Source organism: Etheostoma cragini, chromosome 13, assembly GCF_013103735.1.
Source record: "Etheostoma cragini isolate CJK2018 chromosome 13, CSU_Ecrag_1.0, whole genome shotgun sequence".
Taxonomy (NCBI): Eukaryota; Metazoa; Chordata; class Actinopteri; order Perciformes; family Percidae; genus Etheostoma; species Etheostoma cragini.
The window spans coordinates 1,848,748-1,871,929 of NC_048419.1; the positions used below are offsets into that span (position 1 = coordinate 1,848,748).

The following is a 23,182-nucleotide window of genomic DNA, read 5'->3' on the forward strand; positions in this document are numbered from 1 at the left end:
GAAATTATACATAATGTGTGAGTTAGAAAAGCAGAAATTAGGAATTATTTAGACTAAAATTAAAGGAATGTATGTTGATGGATAATCACAGACTGGAATATGTCAACTTTTAATATTACTGCTGTTACTGTGCTATTTTAAAACCACTTCAATTTTTTTATTTTTCAAATGCTATAAAATTGAACAAGACACCCAAAATGAATGGAAGAAGAGATTTGTACTTGCCAAAGAGCGTTGTGTGGAATCAATCATGTTCTTATTTATCTACACTTCTCTTATCTAGAGAGAAAAAAAGCAAGACTACACCAGTAGAATAAGCTATAAGAATAAAAATAAGAGCATAAGACCCATGAAAGAAATACAATAAGGAATGAGATAGAAGATGATGTAATTTAGAAGAACTAAGCTGAGTAAGAGAGGAAATCATCATCAGACAAAAATGGCTGTGAAAGCATTTTGACATGGTTATTTGAAATGTATCTAAATCAGCTCATCACAGTGAACGAACACTTCTGCCGACATGAGCAACTCACAGTTTATAATGGATGACAGCGCTCAAAGGATCTTTAGGCTGGGGTGAAATTCACTAGATTACTTTGTGAGGGATGGTGTGCCCATAACCACAAATCACATTGCTCTGTGCAGACTTTTTCTTTTCCTCTTGTCTCCTGAGAACGCAGAACCGAGCGTATCCCCGAGGGTGCTCCAAGCACAATTGTGACACTGTTGTTGAGGTTATAGTGAGCATCCACGCTTTGAGCAATATTGCGACCTGAGGAAAACTATGCATGCTGTCCTACTCCCACCCTCTATCTCTTTAGTGCTAATTCACAATGACAGGCTGATATAATGACTTGATATCCATGAAGTCTGTCAGGTTTATCAGCAGGCTAAAAGGACACAGTTTGCATATTGATTGATTACTGTAACACATTATTTTCATTCTGTATGGCAGAGCCAGGCAGAGCAGATGTCTCCCTGTAGTCCATCAAAACACGCCGGCTGTTTGTTAGTCCTCGAGGACTTGCTCGGGGTGAGACAAACACCACCACTGGAGGATGATGAAGGATATCAGGTAGCTCACAATCTGTCATCATCTAACTCTAAAAGCTCAGCGGCAATGGAAGGGCAACAAAAATGGAGCTTTTAGCAGACACTTACTGCCGAATTCCAATTGAACCAGAAACCAAAAGGATATTTGAGGATCAGTAATGTTAGAACTCTCTCTCTATCGGACTCCCTCCCACTCTCCCTCTCTCTCTCCTCTCAAATTCATTCAAGGCCTTTTCTCCCTCCGGGCTTTCCTCACATGGCCATTTCACGTGGGAGTGTATCAGAGTTCTTTCTATGACTGTATTAACTTTGGCCTTCAGAAAGAGCTCTCTCTCTCTCTCTAAAAAAAAAAGAGACCATTTAATCATAAGCTGTAGCCCACTTTGCCATTTTGAAGTGCACTTGCCAATGAGATTCAGCATGGTGTGATGGAAAACCTCCCTTTGCTGTTGCAATTCAGTGCACTGTTGATTCCTAATCAATCTTGTTTTCTGTAATTCTAACAGAACACATTGTATTGCTAGTAAATAGGTCCAATCTCCCTGAATGTGCAGATTTTGGTCTGCAGGTGACTTTCTGCCCCATCAGCCTGTGCTCTGGCAGCCTCTCTTGTTGATTTGCTAATAACACTATAGCTGGGAATTAGACATGCAAAAACTGGAAGCCTTTGCACTAATAGGACGATCTGTCTGCTCATGAGGAATAACAAAGTTCATAGAATAATAAGCTTGAGCCATGGGGCATGTTAACAGGCCTTGGGAAAGAACAATCTGTCAGTGCGTCGGGGCATCCATCACTCCATCACCACCGATTGCAATGAGAGGCTTGATGCTGCACAGCTGACTAACTGTCTATAAAACAGCAGCTTCGGAACTTTTTCATGCTGAGGACTCCAACACGGATAAGCTATTTGTAAAGGATCCCACAGATTAATGAGTCGATGGATGAATTTCCACACTTGATAAATAAAAACAGCAGTGAGATTTAACGGTTAGGAGTTATGTGATGCCCCGAAGGTCCTCCGAGGTCCCTGGAATCAACCACCACTGCTTCAAACGCAGGCTAGTTTTTTCCCTTTTTTTTTAAAGTGGTGATTTAGCTCCAAAACTACTCATATAGGTCACACTGATGCTCTGATTGTACAATCTCTCACTCAGTAGGGGAGATAAAGAAAAAAAAAAACTTTGATTCATTCTAGACCTGCAATCGATGGGACTTGTCTGTGAAGTGGATCAATAGTGCCTCTTTGAAATCATCAATCAAGTCAGCGGTGAATTTAAAAAGCGTAATTAGGAACAGCCTTCTTAAACTTCCTGTATTGACGTCTTCTTTGGTATGGAGAAAGACACCATTCTGCATCATTAACTTTGTATTATTGCGTGATGGAGCCTGCTGCTGCTACTTCCCCACCTGCTGGACTCAGAGCGCTGTGTGTGATTGGGCTTTCAGACCAAATTCTCCCCTCTTTCACTTCCTGAGGATGGGGGAAGTGAAGCTTGCAGCCCTAAATTGGCTGGAGTATTGTAATAAGCCCGGTCCGATCTGGAACCCAGGCTGTGGAGTTATCCTTCACAATGCTGTTTGTGCAGTTAAACTTGTGTAATTTTCTCTCTCATCATCTTATGTGATTACTTCCGCGCAGGTTCTAACCTGACAAGATATGGTTGCAAGCACACATTCTCCACCATTGCCATGACTTGCCACAATGTTCAGTGCTGTCCATCTGTCTCTCCCTGGTAAGAAAATGGTATCAATACTGTGGAGAGGGCAGGTGGGTGGTTGGAATGGAGTAATTTATTTTAGTTGTCACAGATATATAAGTGTTTGATTAGGGAGCTATACACATCAGGCTGCACAAATAGAATCTTTCATCAAATCACAGAGCATGTGACACTATTGACCGTGGAGTCTTCTCCCTGGGTTTTATCTTTCCCAACAAGATTCATAATACAATATGTGAAGAGCACAGCGATGCAGAATGCAGGTGTAATACAGCCCGAGGCAAATCCTGTGCCCGCGTACCAGATGAGTCTTACATTTGGGCCAGTAAAATGCATAAACAAGCTGGATTTTTTTAAAGGTCTCATGGCATGAAAATTTCACTTTATGAGTTTTTTAAACATTAATATGAGTTCCCCCAGCCTGCCTATGGCCCCGCACTGCCTAGAAATGGTGATAGGTGTCAACCGAGCCCTGGGTATCCTGCTCTGCCTTTGAGAAAATGAAAGCTCAGATGGGCCGATCTGGAATCGTGCCCTTTATGACCTCATAATTTACCTAAATGACCTCCCTTTTCTCTGCTTTGCCCGCCCCAGAGAATTTGCAATTTCAGAGAGACATCGTGGCTTTCAAACGAGCAAAGTGGCAGTTGGTCAAGGCCACACCCCCAGCCTCAACATTTAAGCGGTTAAAAAACACAAGTACTGTATTTGACTGAATATGTGTTACTTTCCAGCACTGGTGACATTATTTGCAAAGCTGATTTAGCACCAGCCACCCCATTAAATGATCATTATTGTTATTATGTTTTTGCTATGATGTTAAGCCATGAGTTTCACATGTATTTTGATATTGTACAGCTGGCACAATGATTTAACATGGTATTTCACTAATTTCACCTTCCAATGGCAAACGTCCTACAGATATTCCGACGTCCAATTAAATTCCACACTGACTGTACCTTTAAACCACCCGGCTGTCCTGCGCAGCGCACATCGCAGTCTGGAACGGTCCCTGTTACTGCGCATGCGCTAGAAGTTGCTGCCGCAGACAGCAGCAGCCAGCAGTGATTCGGCAGCGCAGGGCAACGGGAGAAAATCTGTCCGTTTTAGACCATGGCGACGTACTAAACGATGCCTTTCCAAGAGGCGAACGGAGAGTAAGTAGTTGTATTTTGATAACACGGCTGCTGCCCGACACTGTGTGACATCTTCTCAAATTGTGGCATACATATTAGGAAAGCTCTCGAAGGCAACAATGGGACTGTTTCAGACTGGCTGGCTAGGTTAGCTTGCCGGGAGCCTAGGCAGTCAGCTGGCACACTGACTGGCAACATGCAGCTTTATAGCTACTGTGCTGGACTCCTCTACTGTCTGTATATATACTGTAAACCCTCGCGGCTGAACTGTCTTTTATGAGGCGAAAATGTCTATTGAGGCGCTAAAGGAGCCATACATTCTTGTTCAAAGCTGGTGTTACCTGAATGAAACTGTGCGTGTGTAGTAGAGCTGTTAAGCTAGTTGTTTTTTTGCATTATGACAACAACCCATGAGGATTACGGAGAGCTCCCTTTGCTTGGCATATCATTTTACATCTTCATCATTATGATTTCCATGAACATGAAACAGGTAGTTCTGTGTCACCCCTCATGAGAAAGGATAAGAACCTTTCCTGGAAGAAGCCAGCCGCGGATGAAGTTAGTCTACATATGTCGCTAAGTTGTCTCCCACTGCTAGCATCCGATACACTCTTTAAGACGTGCATACATGGATCCATGTTTGGAGTCAGTCGTGTTCACTTGTGTTACTAATGTGTACGCTCCTCGCTCGCAGCGTGTCTGCAAATAGCACCTCTCAATTTAAAGGCAGAGGAAAGTGTTTCCACCTGCAAAGGCAAGTGTTAAAGGTGATAACAAAAGGTTGACGTCACCGGGCTCATCCTGATCCTGCCGCACAACCCCGACCACGGAGGAGGAGGAGGAGGTGGTAGAGGAGGAGGAGGAGGAGGAGGAGGAGGAGGAGGAGGAGGAGAGCAGCTTTTTTGCCATAGCGCCTAATGCTTCGTGTCTGGAAGGAAAAGGTCTATCTCTGATCAAATTTCAGGTAACCTAAGGGCACACTTAACTAATGGGATCCTATCGATGTTTCTCCCCCTCCAAGCCTGATCTTTACACGGCGGAATGTTAATGTTGCCACAGCCTGGCCGTGTTGTCTTTGGCTGCTCTGAGTCTGGCTTTATTGATGTTGTCGGTCTATAATGTCATGGAGCTTGACGGATATGATTTAAACAAAAACGCAGTAAAGCAACACTCCTGTGACTGACTGGACTATGGAAGTGATCGGGTTTACTCTGCACATGGTAAGACGATACAACTGAGTAATGTCGAGAAGAGAGAGGGAGACAGATGAAAACTGTTTAGTCTACATTTGCATGAAGATTTTTCCGGTTGAATAAATCTGTAGTTATGTGAGAAAGCCATTATCTTTCCTTTACATTAACAAGGGTGAGACTGTCTAGTTAATGGCAGCAGGGAGGATGTGATCAGTGCTATCCTGTGCTTACTCTAACAAGAGCCTGACATTACTTGCCCAAAAGTGCACTTTTGCAACGTAGCTTTCTACCCCTACATTTTGCAAAGAGCAGATAATTAAATTTCAGACCTTGTTGTCTGGGGAACTCAGGCCCCTTGACTCCCTGCAATTAGCGTGTAGAATGAACCCTTTTTGCATTGGGGTGCTATCTGTCCCAGTACAATGAAGATTAATTAGGTCCTAAAAACAAATGGCTGCTAAGCCTCTCCCCATCTGTAAAACGCAGTCCGCTTCTAATGACAGCAATGTGACAGTTACCTAGAAAAATGAGTTTGCTTCAAAGGTACTATGAGATATTGTGACAGTAAATCTATAGATTTTGCAGCAGCTTACAGCGTAGTATTAGAAATATAAGTTTGACTTTGTGTCCTTTTCAACATGTATTGACTTCTGATTTGTGTGTTTGAGCTTACTTCTACTGGCAGCAGATAAGCCAGAATGTCAGGAGCATCTGGTTAGTTTGCTCATGTCATGCTGGTCAGCATTGTAGAAAATTACAGCATTCTGCCAAATTGAAATACCACTTGAATGCATGTGTTAATTAGATCTCTGCATGGCTTTTCAAAGTGTCTCTCCTCCTTTGCCAGTGAGTCATGTGCTGACTCTTTGACCTGTCACCGCAAACCCAGAATCTTTGCTGAGGGCAACTTGACAGGGAAGCAAGTTGCTTTGTTTTTTTCTTCAGCCAACCACTGACAGATATATTGGGACATATTGATTTACATTGTGGGCAGAGGAGTGTATTTACCTCTAAAACACTTGTGTAGCTTTTTGCTTGCTATAGCCTCCCAGTCTACCATTGCCTCTAGACAAGGTTAAACTACTGCAGAAAAAAAATACATATTGTTGAAAACGTACACTCTACACACCTACGTATTCAAGCTCACTTACGTTTTAAAGTAGACTACTAAGTAGAGTTCAGTGTGAATGTTATATGAGCCCACACAGTTTTCTAGAGACCATCCTCACTGTATCAAACGTTGTTCTAGTTAGTGAGTTAGTTAGTGATTAGTGAGTGGTAATTAGTTTCACAGAGCAAAATCAATCATTCTGAGCACCTTACTCTGAATCCCGGGTTCACCACATGACAGCCAAATGATCTGATTCCCAACATTAGGCTCATCTCAGACAACAGTAATAAGAGGATAACATCAAAGCTTTGCCTTATTTCTCAGAGACTTCATAGCAAGACTATGAATAACAGATCACAAGGTACAAAGAGTGAACCAGAGAACTTGAGCACAGTTTTTATGTTTCAGCTGTTGGGATTCTCAGGGAGCTCGTTAAAATACATTGATTAGTAGCAATCCTGATTCTGGGATTGTTGACTGTGAAATGGCTTAACTAACCAGCACAGTTTTTGATGCAATGCTTTTCTGTGCTGGAATGAGCCACTTGGCTGAGGCTCATTTTGGTTTATTCAAAGCCAGTCATTTGATGTAGCATTTTAGAGACGGTACCTGAATTGTAAATGTGTAACGGTACGCTCTTCTCAGTGCAACACATTTCTTCCTTTCATATTCCAGCGGGGGCCTGTGTGTGTCCAATCACTTGCAGGTGTTGTCTGAATTTTATGTGCACATCAGATTTTTATTTTCCTCACCCCGGTAGTTTTAGATGAGCTGCATTTGTTGAATATCATCCATTTGCTAAATGAGGCTGACCCCCCCTCTCCCAGACAGCAGGGCAGAGACGTCCCAGGTACCAATAATGTGCCACGCGGCACCACCTTTCAATCCTGCAGTCACCGAGGCAGCTGTCAGCCCATACTCAGCCACCCACCACTTGGAGATACGTTCTGTGAGGCCACACGATGTCGTCCCATCTGTAAGTTTGTTTTCAGACAAAAAGCAGATGTTTGGTAGCCTTTGTGTCAAAGTCAGGAGACCCAGTGTGAGGCTCAAATGCAGGCCAGGCTGGCAGTTAAGAACTAGGGCCACATGATGGATCCAGTTTGATGATGCACCTCTGAGAAAACGGGACTGACCTGCAGGGCTCAGGAAGTGGGTTAGCTTTCATGGTATTTAGTTTTGTTCACATGGGTTGTCTTATGTTGTGCTGAATGACTACAGGCGCTAAGCCTGATTCTTTGTTTGCTGAATTTTTGTGTTCTTTGTGACACTTTTTCCTTTTTGTATGGATTTGCATGTTAGCTGGCAGGTCCAATTAGGGCAAAAAGCCCTGCTCTTGCTGGGTAGTTTGCGTAATCAGCAAACCTGAGGCTTTAAGCCAGGCAGTGCTGCAACCTGATGTTAAAAACACCAAGACCAAAGGGCTTTCTGAAATTGTTGTGTCTTCAGCTTGAGGGCAATCAGGAAAGAATCTAAGCCTCCCGGTGACATTCACGTCAAAAACAGCAGTCATAGCAGCAGGAGGAATAAGGCTTGGTTTAGGCCAGCATCTGTCTGATCAGGCTTGTCAGAGGCACTGGAGAGAGACAACAGGGTTCTTTATCCACCTTCATTGCACAGGAAAAGCAGAAGAGAAGGGTAGATACTGTTATCAGTTTATGGCACAAGATAAGGCCGCCTCACACGGATCACCGACCCTCCACTGACACTCTCCACCCCCAGTACCAACCCACTGTAATAGGAGGTTGCCAGACAACTCCCATATCACTCTTAAGTAATCCTAATAGACACCATTAGCATGTCTGCGGTTATTGCTGTAGTTTTCCAACGTCCATGCCAACTGTACATATCGGGGCATCATTAGCCACCACCTGAGAGAGGCTCTGAGTCTGACCCGGTCTGCAGGGTCAGAAAGAATGCCACAACAAAGCACCAGTAAAGCTGTAGGGGATATCAAGTGGAGGGGATAGAGGGAGAGTGAGCTCAAAGTGCCATAGTTGGCGCAGACATTAGATAAAGCTAAGCTACCAGAGGATTATAGAGGGAGATATAAAATGCTGTTGGCTAATTGGGCTTTATTTTTAATATTTCAGAGAGTTTGTTAGAGACTAAATTGGTTGAGGATTTCAGTTCTGGCTGGAGACTAAGAGTCTGTTTGAAACAGGCTTTACAAGCTGAATAATGGCAGATCAATGTTGTTACTGCCTTGTGATTGAACACAGGGTATAGTGTGTTTGGAGAAGTGTTACTCTTCAATACCAGAATTTCAGTTGTGTTATATGGGTGCATTTCCCAGTCCCTGTAAGCCTAGTTATCTTACATTCTCTGACTATTCTGAAAGTCATATATTTGAGGCATTTAAAATCCCAGTGTTTTATTTTCTTGCCAAGAGAGTAGCTCTGTGAAATTAGTAATACAACTGTTTTTTTGTTTTTATTTGTTTACTGTTTGTAACCTTTGGCAAGACACAGTAACCCGAAAGATAGAGTTTATGGTATCATTTAGTTATATATTTTCCAAAATCACCAAGCAGTGAGTGTTTGTGAAACCCTGACAAAGCAGTCGACGCTCGGAGGCTTGCTTTGTTAAGAGCTTTGCTGGGGAGGGACTGAGGCTGAGGCGAGCGGTCAATGCACGGCACTTTGCCATGACCCTTCTCAGTTTATCAACTCGCACTACTTCTCCAGGCCTCAGTGTGTGGGTGTGTTTTTTCTGTGTGCGTGCGGCGGACTGGAGAAGGAGCAGCGCTTAGAATGGAGCCCTTTATAACCTCTTAACCCTCTGGTCCTGTTTGCTGCCATTGTTGGCCACACTGAATGGTATCTCCGTGCCTTGAAAAGTAACCAGATGACATTCTTCCTGTTGTTCGAAAGGGCCCAGGGTTGTGTCGTGAAAAGCGGCTGAAAGGATAGGCAAAGACTGACCTTCAGAGGCTAATCTCTGGCATGTCATTCAATGCCTGTTTGAAGCGAATGCAGACCTTTCTCACTGATTGCAACATACCAAGTCAAACATGGCAGAAATTCCCATTAGGTTTTCAACAGTTACACGCAGAAAACAGTCAAGTTAGTTTTTTATTTAACCTCCACTATAAAGGAACCAGAGGGTGTTTTGTGGCAGCTGAACTGAGTCGTTATTCCAGACAGGCAGTGTGTCTGACACCTACATTGTCCAAACAGTCTCTCCAGCCTGTGACTGAGCCCTCTGTACACAGACCTGTGGCATCAGCAGCCCCTCTGTACCGCATGCTGAAATACCGCCGCTGCTGTGGAAGCAGTGGGGATGAAATGCACTTAGTGAGACAGTAAACATCGGTGCAGCTCTCAAACTAGCTTACTTTGTTTATGTCTCCTCTCCGGTGTATTTGCTGTCTTCAGCTGGCTGCTTTTTCTGGAATGTGCAGAGATCCAATTGTCGCTCTGCCGGGGGTAGGGGGGGCTAGCTTTAATCACAGATCATAGTAGGGATGAGCGATATGGCCTAAAATCCATATTGTGATATATATTGCAGCCTCTTGCGATAACAATATATATACATAGACCCTTAGGAAAGCCAAACTGCTAAATGTATTTTTTTTAAAGAGAAACTTATGTAGTTTTGAGAAAATGTATTGTGCAAAACTCTAATCCTACAACATAATATTGCAGATAAAGAAAATCCAAGCACACTAGTTGCAGAGACTTTAACAAGAAAAAGCCTAAAGTATTTGGTTTCTTTGCTTTAATGCAAACCATTCTAAAAGGCACTACACTTAGTTTAAGTCCTTGGTTCTTAAATGCCTCCCAAGATGCAGAGAACAGGAAAAACTGTCTTTTTAGTTAAGGAACAGACCCTAGACCGAAAATACTTTTATTAGGCAAATATGCACAGATACTTAAAATAAAAACAAATTTCAAACATAAAGTTTCTTACCTGGAGCTTAATGTAACTGATTTTGTTCTTTTTATGACATGAAAACTGGTGTCTTGTTAATAAAGAAATGGATACAGGGAATTAGGGAAATACTTCCAGTATTTGGCATGGCTATTTTGAATAGATATTTCAAATGAAAACATAATAAAATGCAAAATGGAAACACAATCCTTTTTTGAATAAAGATATTTCCAGTGTATATGGAACATATACAAGTACGTCAACTAAAAGTATAAAAGTTCCATTGCAGTAGTGCCATGCCATAGACAGTAAAAAGTGCAAAACAGTGACAGAGCACACTTGTACACAAACACATTCAGTGGTGTAGTCTATTTGATACGCAGGTACAAACAATCTACCCACTAGGAGTGCTCCAGGATTTCCATATACCCGCTTAAAAATGCACGATGACATATCAAATAATTTCTATTATATGTTTTAATATTCTCATAGGCTAAATAAAGGAATTTCCAACTTAAAGTTTTGTATCAGAAGAAAGGAAATTAAGTCTTTGACGCTCACAATTACCCAGGGGATGACACCTGGACGCCCCACTTTGATATGTCCATTCTGGTCCATATTAGGTCTGCACAATACAGGGAAAAATACAACTCCCGATTTCTTTATCTTAGAATTGATGTCACCATTCTCTGCCATGATTTGTTTTTTTGACCATGACAAAACAAAACAAATTGGCAGTACCAAACAGATTTTTTTTGGCACCAATAGCACATTGGGCATCACCACAAGCCTGTAAACACAGAGGCTTCAATGAAGAGAAGGGAGAGCATCGCAGCGCTTTAAAACCTGTTTTATACATTCTATGTTTAAAACTCACAGAAGACAGTAGTAGCGTTTGTGATGCAGTCGGCTCGTAAAGTGAAATTGTCAATCGACATGCATTATCGCAATAAGGCAATATAATTCAAATCTGTTATTGTAGGCCAACTTTGTATTGTTTATATGGCATATCATTTCTATCGTATATCATTTCTTTCGCCATTACTAGCTCATAGCTGAATATAGTTCAGGCAGCAATACGATAGGAGTCTCATTATTGTCCTGAACTGGAAGCCAACACTTGACAATCCCCCCCCCCCCTCCCCAGGTTTAAAAGTCGCTATTTAAACTCTGAACCACAACATTTCTACCACACACAAAGATTAACAGCCTTCACTGCATTAGCCAGTGTTGCTACATAGTTGCAGAGTTTTATCTAACATTGTGACTCTCACCCCCCTTTAAACAGATGTTTTTAGTCTACACTGAGAAACTGTCTTCACCATTAAAGCGTTGAAGGGGATTTACTTTTCAGCACGTTAGAATACGCTTTACTGGCATCGAGCTGTCTTTGTGCCTGTCTAAATGATCTCTGAGAGCAGGTCTTTGGGTGAGAACAACATTTTCTCCCTGACTCTTGTGAATAGCGCTCCTGCTTCCTGTGTTCACACTGTGCCACCTGTATGGGGTTAAGATTGGGGTCAGACCTCTTGCGGGAGTCTGTTGTCTGGGGCCCCTTTTTTAGGAGCTGGTTGTGCTGGGGACTGACGTGAAAAAGAAAAGCTGTCAAGTTTTTACGGGCTTCCTTTGTCAGACATCTTTCAACGATAAATGATTGGCATATCTCCTGCCATTTCCCCCTTTTGTTTGAGTTCGAGAGCAAATAATGGAAATTGTGTGATGTGTTTGCAACCTGCGTGCGTGTGGAAGTGCGCACACATGAATATGAGAGGTTGTTTACAAAGGAAGCATTGAATTAGAAAAGGAAAATGCCAACTTTTATCATGCTACAGCACAACCATTTTGCATTAGTCAGAAAATATCCCCTGAAGTAGTGTAACATCCGCAGAATGTGATTGAGATAGAGAGGGAGACTGGGTGGGGGCAGAGGAAGAAGGGTGGGCCACAAATTTGAAAGGCATACTTGAAAGTGCTCGTGTGTAAAGAGTCCTGAGGCCGGTCATGTTGCTGTGTGACAGAGAAGCATTCGTCTTGCTCTGTATCTGACGTCCCAGGGTCTCATTGCGAGGGTTTGCCTGCGCTGCGTGTCAGCTTTCTGTAATTAATAGCCAGTAGCCCCCTTACCCCATCAAGGGACCAGGTGCTGCTTAGATCTGCTCTGGCATGGAAAGACAGCAGATACACTGGTGGTGGGTTTCACGGTTATTAGGATAAAAATCACAGATGTCACCAATAGCTCTCTCACTGTATACATCTCAGCGGAGTGTGTACTTGAATAAAGTTTGCAGTCCTAAAATCCAAAACAAAGAGATGTTTCATCATTATTATGAATTTGGATGGTGCACTGGTGATGGATAGTTTGTTGGTGAAAGACACGGTTCATTTAGTCTACTTTGTGTCGAGCACCAGTCCTGTGCTGTTTAGCAGGCCTCGCGGCCCTGACAGATTGCCATCCCGATGGGGAGATTTACCCAGCCAGCACTGCCGATGGCACTGACACCATCATTAGGCTTTGATCAGCTGCAGTCTGCAAGGGGAAGAAGAGAGAGAGTAATATTCTTGATCTAATTACTAGGAGACATTTCAGGCAGTGTAATGTGTGATTTAACCTCTTGTCAGAGGCTATAAAAGGAAGCTGGGTTAATCTTCCTGGCAACCTCTTTTTCCACGCAGGGGAGAGTGCCTTTAAATTTCCTTTTCCCATGAAGCTGGTGGAAAAACCAGCACGCCAGTGCAGTATGATAACACACCCCGGCTGGCTTTGTACGTGAAATCTCTCAAGGCAAGAGTTCTCTGACCTTTGAATGTTACCAACAGCTGGTTCGCAGGAACTCATGTGCTATGTGCTTTTGGAGAATTGCAAGTAGAACCAAAAAGCTGTCCTTTTGACTTCTGTGTGCACCCTCCAAATGGATTGTTTTGCATCTCTCTCTCTCTCTCTCTCTCTCTCTATATTTCCCTTTGTCTCATTCTTTCACTTTTTCTTTCCCTCCCTCACCACCCACACACTGCAGCATGTGGAATGCAGGAGACTTGATCGAGCAAATAGATTGTAAGCGCAATCGAGAGGTTTGGGTTAATCAGTCAAACATAGTTAAACAATTCTTTGGACATGAAGGGATTAGTCTTGCCTGCGTTGAGCTCATCGGAGCCCATTCTCCCCAGCGCTGGCCGGGCTTTTAGGGCCAAGGGCCACGGCCTCTCGGGCTCCATGGAGAACCACACACGCACCCCTCAGCATGCTCCATTGCCTCTGAATGCCCAACCACTCTTCTCCCCCTTTGTTGCAGAGTACAAATGGAATGATGGATTAGCAAATTAAATGCAGACCTTTCTATTCATAGCCACCCTTGCTCAAAGTCTCATTCACGGGATCTATCGCTACTTTAAAATCCGTACCATGTTCACTTTATATCCTTAAATTCCTGTTAGAAAAGTGTGTATTTTTCCCTTTGAACCCATTCCTTAAAACCAAGCTCCTCAACAAAACAGCTTCTTTTTTTTTTTTTTGCAGGATGACTTACTGTACATGTTCTTCCCTTTTTATTCGAGTGATGGCACTGATATGATGATGTGTTGGCAAGCTCCAAGTGCACAGGTGCAGCCTGGCTGAGCCTGCTCAACATTACCTGTGTCATTGTCTCCTCCATGAGAGAGCTGAGCTGCCCAACCCACGTTCCCTTTTAGAAACCCATGATCCGCTTTGTAGTGTTTCATGTTTTATTTTCAGCTGTTGTTCACTCACTAACATTACTTGGTATTGTACAGTAATAGCTACTATGACGTTTACATTATTAGCTTTTCCACTTTGTTCTACCACTGTTTTAACCCACAGCACTTTGTTGCTTCTGGCAATGCTATCTTTGAATCTTTTATGTCACATTTGCAAAAACCTCTGCTCGGCTGTTGTAACTGCGCTGAGGTTCAGAACAGACAAATAACCAGCTACTATTTTAAAAACTGATTATTTGTTCAACTGTTTTTTGCACAAAATAAACTGGTGCCAACTGTGAGAAATAGCTGCTTTTCTTTGGTTTATTTGGGATTACCGAATACCTTTTGAATTTTGCAGTGTTGGCCGGCTGTTGTGACAGCGGTGAGGAACGTTCAATAAATCAATGTCAAGTATTTATCTTCGAACCTTAATCATAATCAAGAGTGGGATTTTCTTAAAATTGTGAAATATTATGTCTAGAATTATGGAGAACTTTTGATATCAGAGGAATAAGTTTTGGTCAATGTTCCATTATTATTTTGTTGACCATCCCTATACATTCAGCATCCAAGTTACAAAGGACTCTACAAAGGTTATCTTACTGGTTCCCCTTCAGTGCAGCCCAAGTTTGATTCTGTATTTCAAAGTTCAGTTTTTAAGCCCAGGTTCCATTTTTTTCCACAAAGCAAATAACACAGGCCTCTGCTATCTCTCCCCCCCGCCCCCCTCCAGTGGAGTGTGTGTATGTGTGTGGGGGAATTGCTGTGCTCTGTAGAGACCCCAATTAGCAAGACTAGCAGGCCTCCTGAAGGTCACTCCCAGAGCCTTGGTGTGAGAACAGAGGAGGTCTGGGCCGGACAGCAGCAGCTGTGGGCGTGACATGGCTGAGACTCTCACCCGGACCCAGGAGTTCTAACACAATAACCACACTTTCCTAAAAGCAACAGCAGTTTGCATATTCTCCATTTTTGCATTGCAAAGTGTCGGCAAAAAGAGACTAATTTTTGCTAAAGGTCAAGTGTTCTCGGCGGACTGTCATAGAAGACTGTGGCCATATCTGAGGGATCCATTTGTCATTAGCTCCAAAGTCCCCTACTTCATCAGCCCGTGTCTGGTGTCTGCTATCTCGGCCTGATTGATGGCTCTGTCCTTATTGCAGGGAACGAGGGTCGATGGCAAAAAATTTGCTGCTGGGTGCATTAATGCTGTGCTCAATGGCGTAGACCTTTTGAGCATGCCTCATCAGTCTTGAATCATTGGACGGCTGCAGGAGATCTGTATGAGCGGGGATAATGCAAGAAAGCAAAAGAGAGTGAGCGATAGGAAAAGGAGTTTTATCATCTGGGCTAACTATTACTCATATGACTCCATCTCACTGGTACAGGCCAGAAGAAGAGATTGAATATTTCAAGCTTATCTTTGTTATGAACCATGAACTACTTGAACAAAGAATAAGTAACCAAGATAACAAATCTGACCAGGCATTTGATGCTAGCTTTCGGTATTTGACAGTTTACGATACTTATCTGCAAAATGAACACATTTTGGTCTGTATTTAAACATATTGAGGTTGAAAATCCAGCCATTGTGGAATTCTAAACTTAATCTCAATCTGTCTAAATTGGTGGACAAAACTATGCAAAAAATATGTAGGTGAGTTAATCTACAAGATAAATAGTTTTGACATCCCAACATTTCAGGGCTAAGGAGCTGCTAAATCAGTAATTGCATAATCATGAATAGGGCTGAGGTTGTTGTGTGACATTTAGCTTAGTATTGTAGTTGGTGTTGTATATTAAACCAGTACCTGTGTAGGAATTCAAATATTTGTGCCATGACCACATCAGTGCACACCCTAACAGTATGTGTAAGCTGGCAGACAGACAGACAGACAGAGGGCCCTGCGAGCCTGGGAGGGCCAGATGTTCCCATGCAGGCACAGAGGTGCGATGTTTGTCATGCCGGGCATGTGTTTGCCTGTCTCTCCACAGAGTCCCCAGCTGACTGCCCAGTGCCCTCAGCCAATGTCTGCCGGGGAAAGTACTTTGGGGCGGAGGGGGGTGGTAGAGAGGCTCTCACATATACACAGGAGATGAAAGAGAGACCACAAATGTCTTGTGTGTTTTGCCGAGGGGAAAAGGTGCGCATCTCACACAACCCTGTCTGGTTGAAAAAGATGTCTTTTATTCCTCAGCTGGTCTGTAGGTGCGAGGGGGACTTGTTTGGTCTCGCTGGAGGCCAGACTGAATGTCAGAGCTGCCATGGAGGCGGTTGACCTTACCAACCTTGCGTAGACACAGGATGGAGACTGATCTGCTTTTATCGAACATGTACACAGCAGGGTTTGGAATCGGCGAGTAGGTATTTGTTTTTGACTTGTGTGGTTGCAGCACAATATATACAGTACACACAGTGTGTATTAATTAATTAATTTATTTATTTATTTAAGTATATGTATTTCCACCAGTTCAGAGCACCCACCAGACCTGTGTCTCAGTAATCCACTCTTCTTACAATTCTTAATTCTCTTAATCTTTTTTTTTTTGGCCTGCATTAAACAGTTATGTGTAACATAAGAAAACTAATACCACAGAAGTGTAATTACTAACAATAACACATTCAACTGTACATAAAATAACACACAGTTAAAGATGAAGCTGGTTTACTTACATTCATCCGTGTTCACGAATGACTAAGTATCCCAGCGTTATTACAGCATCTGAATTCTAAAAATTGATTGATTTTACAAATGCAGATACCCCTCACACTTTTGTGGTGTTTTTAAACCAACGGCATTTATGCAGCATGTCAGCAATAAATAAGAAGACTAATGGTATACAAGATGTTTTTAATGCAGAATAATAAAAGGTTGAATTTTTAGAGTGATTCCTCCAGGCATAAAGTCTAATTAGGCTGTTTTCTTTGTGTGTATGAATTGGTCTATATGCAGCAGCTCATATGGGAGAGGGGCCAGTTAGTATAATGGCAAAGAGGATAAATCTCTCACAGCAGGCCTGTGTAACACTGGAAGCTGTTTTTGTGCGTTAAGCCCTTTTAGGATGATTTGTGAGCGTCAGCGCTTGCACAGTCCTGCCTAGCAGAGCTGCTCTGACCCCCTCTTAAATCAGTCTAGCTGTGCTGGCAAACAGGCCAGGGCTGGTTAGTGCTGGGTCAATAATATGGGTCTGGGTGTGACAAACACACAAATGCTTAACTTTTTTCTTTGTTAAACACAGTATACATGTCAATAAGAAGACACTGGCTATACCAGAGGAGGTCATTATTTCTGCAGGGGAAAAAAAAATCACTGGTGTATATTTGTTTGCCTGTGGAATTTACTATGCATGTACTGTATATATCCATGAATGTGTGTGTGTGTGTGAGAGAGAGATGGGGAGCAGCTGAATTGATTTGGTTTTGTTTGCTGAGTACTCTGAGCAGAAATGTAAGCCGTGGGAACACCTGGGGAGAGGGGAAAATGAGAGAAGTGGAGGTGGTGGTGTCAGCTCTGCTATTGGCTCTGTACCAAGCATATAGATATAAACACACACACACACACCTGATGTGTGAGGGCAGCCTGGGATCCCAATCAACAGCACTTAACAAAGCTTTCCCCTTTCTCCCTTTAATCGCAGGCTCAATTTGTCACTGGGGTGTCCAATTTCTGATAAGCGCTTTGACTGAGAGAGGCGATGTGGGTGTGAGGAAGAACACAAAATGGATGCACCTGCTAACAAATGAAATCAAACTACTCCATCTTCATTTCCCCCTTTTTCCGCCAGCTGGAACAATGCTACTGCGCTCTAGCTCTCAGCACATTGAGTTATTTCCCACTAACTAACCAGGGAAAAGGCCTGGCCGACTTACAGTCAAATAGTTAGGACAAGAAGTCTGCTTTTAAACCTCTGTTGGGCAACTGGGCTCATTTCTATTTCAGACCTGAAAGGGTTTAAATGTAGAAGGCTAATTGCATCATTTCCTCTTAGCCACAGTATATTTCCAGTTACAAGCATGCAACTTGAAAAACCAGCTGCCTAAAGTCTGACAATCTATCGCTGCACAAACCCTGATCCCCACCGAGATGGTAGATTAACGGTAGCCTAGTATCTGTATGTCTGTGTTGTTCTAACCATGCCATCCTAGTCCTGTACCTAACCCCACAGTCTGGCATCTGACATAGCAGCATGTGACTCAGCACATTGTTGTCTGGTGTGATATGGGGATATGTGAAGATAACACTGATGCGGTGGCACCACAGAGGAGATGAAAGGGAGCAGTGTTGCTCTCATATGTAGGAGCGACGTCTCGGAGTTGTGTGATCTGATGGCAGAAGGCTGAAGTTTCTCCAGAGGATACAGAATCTCATCCATGGTGTTTACTAGCATTCCTGTTTTTCTCAGTGTTTCTCCACTGTTATCCTCTTGCATATCCATTACACCAAGCTAGTGTATTGTGGCTCTAGGGACAGCAATGTCGGTCCTTTGGTCCATCACTGTTCAGTCCATCACTATGGTCCAACTATTCTGTCTAGACATCTTGCACAGGCATTCATGTAGACTGCTGATCTCTTGATCTGGTGAATATTATAACATTTACTTACTAGATCGGTACAAACCTTTGTTCAAGTATTGATGTGTCCTAATGGCTTTGGTGATTCCCTGACTTCCTCTAGCATTACCAGTACAGTAGTTTCACTGACATTTGGTGTGGTCATCCCTTAACATTTCATCTTCCCCCATCATTAAGTCCCAATTTTTCCAGATATTTTGGTTTACGATCAGATACCTGCAAAGTTAATAGCACTCCCTTCAGCCAGCTGTACTGCCATTTTGCAAATGCTATCATGCTTACACATTAAACTAGAATGGTGAACATGGCAAACCTGCTAAACACTCCAATCCATCTTTATTATAAAGCATGTTTAAAGACAGAGTTGAGCCAAGTTTAACATTGGCATGGTAGCTCTGTTATTGTGAGCATGTTAGCTTGCTGATGTTGGCATTTCGTTGAGCTACAGACTCACTTTGTTGACATTAGCTTCCAAGTCCAACTATATAGTCAAAGGGCTCTATCTTGCACCCAGCGCAAAGCCCAGCGCACGTTTTTTTGCAAGTTGAAGACCGACGCAGTTGTCCATTTCCAGTCCATCGCTACACCTTTGTGGATTTGGACACCCCCTAAACGCACCTGCACCGTACGCGTCACGCCGTGCGCTTGGATCATTAAAGTGGGGCCCAAAGTGTTTTAATTGCAGTGCTGAGTAAAAACAGGCCCAGTCTCTGAACAGTGTCTTGCAGGGTTTTAGATGAAGCTCTGATTTATTTGAATGATTGATTACTGTGACATGTTTTAAGAGTAAATGTGAGTAAATCAAATCCAATCTGGAGAGCTGCTTCATGAGATCTTTGCTTTGCTTTCCTTTTCTTTTACTACATGTCAGATCTTTTTTTCTCTCTCTCCCTCAAGTGGTTTAAGACTGTCATGTCTGAGAGTAGGCTGGCTTACTCCTCACTGAGGCATGCCCAGCTTCTGGCTGCACTCTGGATGGATTTGCAGCAGATAAATAAATAACTAGGCTGGCACCCCTCACTTTGGATCCCCTCTGTTTTGGCAGGCCATCCACCTTGCATTTTCTATCAGGTGTAAACATGTCTGTCAAACGGCACAGCGAGGGGCCCCGTTATTTTGGCATTCACGACACAATGCATGCGGCGCAGCCAGCCCTTTGTGTCTGCCCGTCTGACCTTGGCAAGGCTTGACATAACTGAGCACACTTAGCTCTACCTTCCACATTTGTAGAGCTCTTCGGCTAGGCAAGTAGGCTTAAGAGGCTGTAAGTGGAACTGACCCTAAGTTGCAGAATGGACCTTGGCTGGATGTCCCCGCAGTGCTGACGTGGGGGACGGGTAATGGCTATTACATTGCTCTGATAAAGATAGCCAGAACACTTCCTGCCTGATATCTTCTCATCCTTCCATCTTACCACCATTACTGCCATCTTCTCCACTGTGAGGAGCAGTGGACATTATCCAAGAGGCTTCAAACCGCTGATGTAAAGACAAGAGTAAAAGAATGAGGTCGCTCTGAAAAGAAGAGGCCCTATGTACCTTGGAAGTGTGTTTCCTTTTCTTGGTTTCATGCTACACAGCTCCTCTAAGGACAGAAGCGTTTTTCATCGTGGAGTCCAACTTTCCGTAGTTGACACTTATGCAAAGATTTAGCCGATCCACCTGTGGACTATGCATTATTCCAGGAGCATGCTGTCTCTCTCCGCTCCATATCTACCATCTCACCTCAGGGAACTGTCACTTTTCCATCAGTTAGGTACTGATACAGCCTCCAAGTTGTTATGCAGACCCCTCCCTCCCTTTTAAAGAAGAGTAGTTTCAAGTAGCTGTCTTCCTCTCTCCCACACTACTGCAGCAGTTTCCTTTTTTGACAGTTGTATGTCTGACACCCCCCGTCTAGCAACTTGGAAACCACTATTTTACAGACTCTCAATTTGTGTGCGAGTTGAAGTTTGGGTTGGTCGTCTTCTCGTTGTTTTCGCCCTCCCCCTACCATCATGACCGTCTCCCGCTCTCTCGCCCTTTCGCTTTTGGTGTGAGATAACAGTCCGGGTTGACGAGGGGGGGTCTCTGCTGACTGAAAGAGCAAACAGCCCGTCCCAAACGCCTCGGGATGTGCTGGGGTCATCGGGATCCATTGTGTTAGGCCACGGACCAGCCTGACAAAGCCTAACATGCCCGTGGCTCTCTGCTAGCAACAGAAATCCTTTTTTTTTTTAAATTTTTTTTTTTTAACCTCTGTTTGTAAAAGCCCGATGGACTAATGAAGGCCATGTCGATGTGTCATTTCTTCCTAATGTGCTCAAGAGCCACGGCTTTTTCCCCCCTTTCTTTTGACAGAACGCTCTGGTATTCAAGGGTAAAAAGCTATTCTCTATTTCCTGCTCCTTTTTTTTCTTTCTTTACCTCCTATTTAGAGACTCGGCTTGCAAAGAAAAGCAATTTCACTCCCTCTGTCCCTGAGAGAATCAACACAGTGAAGTTGCATTAAATTTCTCCTGCAACATTTGTTCTTGGCTCTATTTCAGACCCATAACCTGGGGGTAAACATGCAATTAGAATAACAGCAGCCTGCTTTCTCCTCCACTCTCCTTTCCTTCAGCCGTTAGCACTTCAATGTACAACATGGTGTCTTGGTTCTACTAATTGCTTTTTGTTTTTAATTGGTACAAGAAATCTGTTAATATTCAACCAGCAACCAAACATACTTTCTCACCTTGTTTTTTTCCCATTTATTGTTTTTCTCCTCCAATATTGTTGTACTTGTCTCCTTCTAATGAGCTTATTTTTGGGGCACAATCCTCGCTTTTTCCTCATGCACTACTGCTGGTGGGTATTTTATTTAGCCTGATGCAATTCCCAAATTTTGAACACATACAGATAGTTCTTGAGAAGGAGACAGATCAAAAGATTTGACATCAAATGTAGTCAGCTGGTCTAAACGGCGTCCGTCTATCCTGTATCCACCTTCTCTTCTTTTAACTCTTTTTACATTGGCTTTCTTTTCTCCTTCCCCAACGCAAAATGAAAAGAAAATATAAGTCAGCTTTTATGGGAGCAATTTGACACATAACACAAGCCACTTGCTCATGTCCTGCTTTGTCTATTCACCTTTATTTGTCTGTAATGAAAAACACACAGTTATTCGCACACTTTTAGTACGGTTCCATAAGTAGCTGGTGGAGACTTGGCGAGTCACGGGGCCTCCCCCCCCCAATACTCTGAGAACCCTGTGGTGTCTGTCTGCACGGTACTGATAGAGTAAGACGCCTGGCTATTCTCCACCAAAGGCCTGCCCAGCTGGCTCGGCTTGGCCTTCACAGCCGCAACTCTGTTTCCACTCAGGACAGGGGGGGCTGTGTCTCTGTGTCACAAAGGCTACTGAGCCATTAGGGTAGACACCTATTTGCCTGGATGTGTGGATGGCTGGTAGGGGTGGGGGAAAAAATCGATGCAGCACAGTATTGCGGTATTTTCAGGGGCAATACTGTATCGATACACAGGTTCCAAGTATCAATCTTTTATCGTATATGTGTTGGTCAGTTTGTCTGATGACAATCCCGTTTTGCTGCAATACAATTGAAGTCAGATGACCAAACAGAGAAATGTATCTTTTTAGATAAAACCGATGTTGACAAAGTTTCCATTTTGGGACATCGTTTGAAATGAGTGAAAAATTTGAAGTTGGATAAAACTTTATAAATTGCAAAATATTGCAGAATTTTGCAATATGTTTGCAATAATATCGTATTGTGGCATAAGTATTGTTATGATATCGTATCAGGCGGCGCCTGGTGATTCCCACCCCTAATGGCTGGAGAGACCAGCCCTAGCCGAGACCAGGCTAAACCCCTTGCATGGTCACCAGAGGGTAATTAGGACTCAGCTAAAGCCACCAGCCAGGCCGGTCATGTGCCGATTACGACCTGAGGAGAAGCACCTCCAACTCGAGCAAGTTCAGTCCCTGTCTGGACACGACAATCTATCAGGTGTACTCATCCTGCTCCTGATACAAATAAAAAAAAGCCTCTGTGGGGGCGGGTGCCTTTTGTAGAAAGCACCAGTGTTTGGCGTGTGACGTATATTTGAAGTCGCCGTGGCAGCGGTGCTAAGAGGCCAGTCAGTAGACGTCAGGCTTCCGTCTGTTGGGTGTTATCTCCTCCTGCTCTGTAAAGCAGACTGTCAGCCTGGGCATTACCATAGGCTGACCTTTGCCGCTGCACTCCCCACTGCACAGCTTTCTGACATTCAGGGGCGCTGTGGGGGAGGCAGGAAGGGGGCGGGCTGAAGGCCTGTTGGCTGTTTTTTGCCTGTAGTGTGTTGATGTGTGTTCTTATAACAAATGCACTGACAGTTCATGCTGCTGTTTCTCTTTCTTTCCCCCACATCATTTCAGTCTCTTGCCACCATTTCATATGTAGTTTTTCTCCACCCTAATCCAGCCTCTTGTCAAAGCGATTGCTGTAATCTGTGTACGAAATCTTGGCACCCTGATAAATGGGACGGAGCTGAAAATCTTGCAAGGCGCCATGTACCTAAAATCCTTCCAAGGCAGAGGGAAAAGAATAACTTATCAGGCCAATCAAAGTTAATGCATGGAGACACGTTGAATCGAGGGCAGGGATTGCTGCCATATGGCGGTCCAGGCTGTAAATCAGAAAGCAGGGGAAAGGAGGGGTGGATGAGAGTGGTGGGAGGCGGGCAACAGTAAGCGTGACGCAGCATCAACTGCACCAAACACCCCCAAATCCTTATCAGAGTTGCTGCAAGAATGCAGCCTTGCCACCCACCAGTCTCCCCCTCTCTCTACCC

The 23,182-nt window shown here is 43.5% G+C and overlaps 1 protein-coding gene across 5 annotated transcripts in view; it reads left to right on the top strand.

Annotated features, from left to right (window-relative positions):
* Nucleotides 1–3,774: 3,774 nt before the first annotated feature.
* fam222ba (family with sequence similarity 222 member Ba) overlaps nt 3,775–23,182 on the top strand; it is a 29,799-nt gene continuing 10,391 nt past the window's right edge. The window contains exons 1-2 of one of the 5 annotated variants that reach the window (XM_034890762.1): nt 3,775–3,931; nt 6,380–6,381. The gene's annotated coding sequence lies outside the window, so the exon portion shown is untranslated. Of the gene's footprint in view, nt 3,932–4,785; nt 5,131–6,379; nt 6,382–8,838; nt 8,841–23,182 lie in introns of those variants that run through there. The other 4 variants (XM_034890764.1, XM_034890763.1, XM_034890766.1 and 1 more) reach the window with 4 other exon arrangements.